At 35.2% G+C, this 5,000-nt stretch overlaps 7 non-coding genes across 7 annotated transcripts; all 7 read left to right on the top strand.

The window, feature by feature from the left end:
* The first annotated feature begins 495 nt into the window (after positions 1-495).
* Positions 496-567, top strand: TRNAD-GUC (transfer RNA aspartic acid (anticodon GUC)). Its single transcript has one exon. It is a non-coding gene; the product is annotated as a tRNA-Asp (tRNA).
* A 625-nt stretch (positions 568-1,192) lies between these two features.
* Positions 1,193-1,264, top strand: TRNAD-GUC (transfer RNA aspartic acid (anticodon GUC)). The gene has a single exon. It is a non-coding gene; the product is annotated as a tRNA-Asp (tRNA).
* A 649-nt stretch (positions 1,265-1,913) lies between these two features.
* Positions 1,914-1,985, top strand: TRNAD-GUC (transfer RNA aspartic acid (anticodon GUC)). Its single transcript has one exon. It is a non-coding gene; the product is annotated as a tRNA-Asp (tRNA).
* Positions 1,986-2,628: 643 nt separating this feature from the next.
* Positions 2,629-2,700, top strand: TRNAD-GUC (transfer RNA aspartic acid (anticodon GUC)). Its single transcript has one exon. It is a non-coding gene; the product is annotated as a tRNA-Asp (tRNA).
* Positions 2,701-3,327: 627 nt separating this feature from the next.
* TRNAD-GUC (transfer RNA aspartic acid (anticodon GUC)) lies at positions 3,328-3,399 on the top strand. The gene has a single exon. It is a non-coding gene; the product is annotated as a tRNA-Asp (tRNA).
* A 623-nt stretch (positions 3,400-4,022) lies between these two features.
* TRNAD-GUC (transfer RNA aspartic acid (anticodon GUC)) lies at positions 4,023-4,094 on the top strand. Its single transcript has one exon. It is a non-coding gene; the product is annotated as a tRNA-Asp (tRNA).
* Positions 4,095-4,721: 627 nt separating this feature from the next.
* Positions 4,722-4,793, top strand: TRNAD-GUC (transfer RNA aspartic acid (anticodon GUC)). Its single transcript has one exon. It is a non-coding gene; the product is annotated as a tRNA-Asp (tRNA).
* The last annotated feature ends 207 nt before the right edge of the window (positions 4,794-5,000 follow it).

Genomic DNA, 5,000 nt, shown 5'->3' with positions numbered 1-5,000 from the left:
AAGTCAGAATATGCTCTGAATATTTCAATCTGCACAGACCATACCATCAAAAACAATTTACATCTGTAATCTAATGGAAAATGGAATGAAGCAGTGGGGAATCTTATGCTTCTGCTCAACTCTAGGGGCTGGATTTAGAAGTGGAGTGGATGCTTTTTGTTAGTAGTGACCCCTGGTGGTAAATGGTTATAAGCTGCAAATGTTAAAGTGAGCTGATTGTATATATATATATATATATATATATATATATATACATATACATAGATAGATAGAAAGATAGATAGACAGATCGATAGATAGGTATTTATTTTAATCAATCATTTCTTATTAAAGCAGATTATTTTTGGCTAGGAATTTCTGATTTGTAATCATTTATGAAAAAAGATTGCTTCTCCTAACCAAAAGAAGCAAAGCTGCCTATTACAATACTGTGAATTGATTGAGGGCATGCCCTAACCTCATGGAGGTGAGCACTGTTGAACTGAAGCCAATATGTCCTCGTTAGTATAGTGGTCAGTATCCCCGCCTGTCACGCGGGAGACCGGGGTTCAATTCCCCGACGGGGAGACGATTCCTTTTATTCACACAATTAAATAAAATGATGTACTTAATAACATTGTAAACTATATTTGTCATTATCCTTGTCTATTACGATTGAGATAAACGTTGAATTCAGTGATGGCCAAATTGCTTACAGATGTGTTAACTAAAAGTCAGAATATGCTCTGAATATTTCAATCTGCACAGACCATACCATCAAAAACAATTTACATCTATAATCTAATGGAAATGGAATGAAGCAGTGGGGAATCTTATGCTTCTGCTCAACTCTAGGGGCTAGATTTAGAAGTGGAGTGGATGCTTTTTGTTAGTAGTGACCCCTGGTGGTAAATGGTTATAAGCTGCAAATGGTAAAGTGAGCTGATTGTATATATATATATATATATATACATATACATAGATAGATAGAAAGATAGATAGACAGATCGATAAATAGGTATTTATTTTAATCAATCATTTCTTATTAAAGCAGATTATTTTTGGCTAGGAATTTCTGATTTGTAATCATTTATGAAAAAAGATTGCTTCTCCTAACCAAAAGAAGCAAAGCTGCCTATTACAATACTGTGAATTGATTGAGGGCATGCCCTAACCTCATGGAGGTGAGCACTGTTGAACTGAAGCCAATATGTCCTCGTTAGTATAGTGGTCAGTATCCCCGCCTGTCACGCGGGAGACCGGGGTTCAATTCCCCGACGGGGAGACGATTCCTTTTATTCACACAATTAAATAAAATGATGTACTTAATAACATTGTAAACTATATTTGTCATTATCCTTGTCTATTACGATTGAGATAAACGTTGAATTCAGTGATGGCCAAATTGCTTACAGATGTGTTAACTAAAAGTCAGAATATGCTCTGAATATTTCAATCTGCACAGACCATACCATCAAAAACAATTAACATCTCTAATCTAATGGAAATGGAATGAAGCAGTGGGGAATCTTATGCTTCTGCTCAACTCTAGGGGCTAGATTTAGAAGTGGAGTGGATGCTTTTTGTTAGTAGTGACCCCTGGTGGTAAATGGTTATAAGCTGCAAATGGTAAAGTGAGCTGATTGTGTATATATATATATATATATATATATATATATAAATATATATATACGTATACATAGATAGATAGAAAGATAGATAGACAGATCGATAAATAGGTATTTATTTTAATCAATCATTTCTTATTAAAGCAGATTATTTTTGGCTAGGAATTTCTGATTTGTAATCATTTATGAAAAAAGATTGCTTCTCCTAACCAAAAGAAGCAAAGCTGCCTATTACAATACTGTGAATTCATTGAGGGCATGCCCTAACCTCATGGAGGTGAGCACTGTTAAACTGAAGCCAATATGTCCTCGTTAGTATAGTGGTCAGTATCCCCGCCTGTCACGCGGGAGACCGGGGTTCAATTCCCCGACGGGGAGACGATTCCTTTTATTCGCACAATTAAATAAAATGATGTACTTAATAACATTGTAAACTATATTTGTCATTATCCTTGTCTATTACGATTGAGATAAACGTTGAATTCAGTGATGGCCAAATTGCTTACAGATGTGTTAACTAAAAGTCAGAATATGCTCTGAATATTTCAATCTGCACAGACCATACCATCAAAAACAATTAACATCTCTAATCTAATGGAAATGGAATGAAGCAGTGGGGAATCTTATGCTTCTGCTCAACTCTAGGGGCTAGATTTAGAAGTGGAGTGGATGCTTTTTGTTAGTAGTGACCCCTGGTGGTAAATGGTTATAAGCTGCAAATGGTAAAGTGAGCTGATTGTGTATATATATATATATATATATATATATATATATATATACGTATACATAGATAGATAGAAAGATAGATAGACAGATCAATAAATAGGTATTTATTTTAATCAATCATTTCTTATTAAAGCAGATTATTTTTGGCTAGGAATTTCTGATTTGTAATCATTTATGAAAAAAGATTGCTTCTCCTAACCAAAAGAAGCAAAGCTGCCTATTACAATACTGTGAATTCATTGAGGGCATGCCCTAACCTCATGGAGGTGAGCACTGTTGAACTGAAGCCAATATGTCCTCGTTAGTATAGTGGTCAGTATCCCCGCCTGTCACGCGGGAGACCGGGGTTCAATTCCCCGACGGGGAGACGATTCCTTTTATTCGCACAATTAAATAAAATGATGTACTTAATAACATTGTAAACTATATTTGTCATTATCCTTGTCTATTACGATTGAGATAAACGTTGAATTCAGTGATGGCCAAATTGCTTACAGATGTGTTAACTAAAAGTCAGAATATGCTCTGAATATTTCAATCTGCACAGACCATACCATCAAAAACAATTTACATCTATAATCTAATGGAAATGGAATGAAGCAGTGGGGAATCTTATGCTTCTGCTCAACTCTAGGGGCTAGATTTAGAAGTGGAGTGGATGCTTTTTGTTAGTAGTGACCCCTGGTGGTAAATGGTTATAAGCTGCAAATGGTAAAGTGAGCTGATTGTATATATATATATATATATATATACATATACATAGATAGATAGAAAGATAGATAGACAGATCGATAAATAGGTATTTATTTTAATCAATCATTTCTTATTAAAGCAGATTATTTTTGGCTAGGAATTTCTGATTTGTAATCATTTATGAAAAAAGATTGCTTCTCCTAACCAAAAGAAGCAAAGCTGCCTATTACAATACTGTGAATTGATTGAGGGCATGCCCTAACCTCATGGAGGTGAGCACTGTTGAACTGAAGCCAATATGTCCTCGTTAGTATAGTGGTCAGTATCCCCGCCTGTCACGCGGGAGACCGGGGTTCAATTCCCCGACGGGGAGACGATTCCTTTTATTCACACAATTAAATAAAATGATGTACTTAATAACATTGTAAACTATATTTGTCATTATCCTTGTCTATTACGATTGAGATAAACGTTGAATTCAGTGATGGCCAAATTGCTTACAGATGTGTTAACTAAAAGTCAGAATATGCTCTGAATATTTCAATCTGCACAGACCATACCATCAAAAACAATTTACATCTCTAATCTAATGGAAATGGAATGAAGCAGTGGGGAATCTTATGCTTCTGCTCAACTCTAGGGGCTAGATTTAGAAGTGGAGTGGATGCTTTTTGTTAGTAGTGACCCCTGGTGGTAAATGGTTATAAGCTGCAAATGGTAAAGTGAGCTGATTGTATATATATATATATATATATATATACATAGATAGATAGAAAGATAGATAGACAGATCAATAAATAGGTATTTATTTTAATCAATCATTTCTTATTAAAGCAGATTATTTTTGGCTAGGAATTTCTGATTTGTAATCATTTATGAAAAAAGATTGCTTCTCCTAACCAAAAGAAGCAAAGCTGCCTATTACAATACTGTGAATTCATTGAGGGCATGCCCTAACCTCATGGAGGTGAGCACTGTTGAACTGAAGCCAATATGTCCTCGTTAGTATAGTGGTCAGTATCCCCGCCTGTCACGCGGGAGACCGGGGTTCAATTCCCCGACGGGGAGACGATTCCTTTTATTCGCACAATTAAATAAAATGATGTACTTAATAACATTGTAAACTATATTTGTCATTATCCTTGTCTATTACGATTGAGATAAACGTTGAATTCAGTGATGGCCAAATTGCTTACAGATGTGTTAACTAAAAGTCAGAATATGCTCTGAATATTTCAATCTGCACAGACCATACCATCAAAAACAATTTACATCTATAATCTAATGGAAATGGAATGAAGCAGTGGGGAATCTTATGCTTCTGCTCAACTCTAGGGGCTAGATTTAGAAGTGGAGTGGATGCTTTTTGTTAGTAGTGACCCCTGGTGGTAAATGGTTATAAGCTGCAAATGGTAAAGTGAGCTGATTGTATATATATATATATATATATATACATATACATAGATAGATAGAAAGATAGATAGACAGATCGATAAATAGGTATTTATTTTAATCAATCATTTCTTATTAAAGCAGATTATTTTTGGCTAGGAATTTCTGATTTGTAATCATTTATGAAAAAAGATTGCTTCTCCTAACCAAAAGAAGCAAAGCTGCCTATTACAATACTGTGAATTGATTGAGGGCATGCCCTAACCTCATGGAGGTGAGCACTGTTGAACTGAAGCCAATATGTCCTCGTTAGTATAGTGGTCAGTATCCCCGCCTGTCACGCGGGAGACCGGGGTTCAATTCCCCGACGGGGAGACGATTCCTTTTATTCACACAATTAAATAAAATGATGTACTTAATAACATTGTAAACTATATTTGTCATTATCCTTGTCTATTACGATTGAGATAAACGTTGAATTCAGTGATGGCCAAATTGCTTACAGATGTGTTAACTAAAAGTCAGAATATGCTCTGAATATTTCAATCTGCACAGACCATACCATCAAAAACAATTTACATC

This window comes from Triturus cristatus, chromosome 4_1, assembly GCF_964204655.1.
Source record: "Triturus cristatus chromosome 4_1, aTriCri1.1, whole genome shotgun sequence".
NCBI lineage: Eukaryota > Metazoa > Chordata > Amphibia > Caudata > Salamandridae > Triturus > Triturus cristatus.
This window is presented reverse-complemented; position numbering and strand designations above follow the sequence as displayed.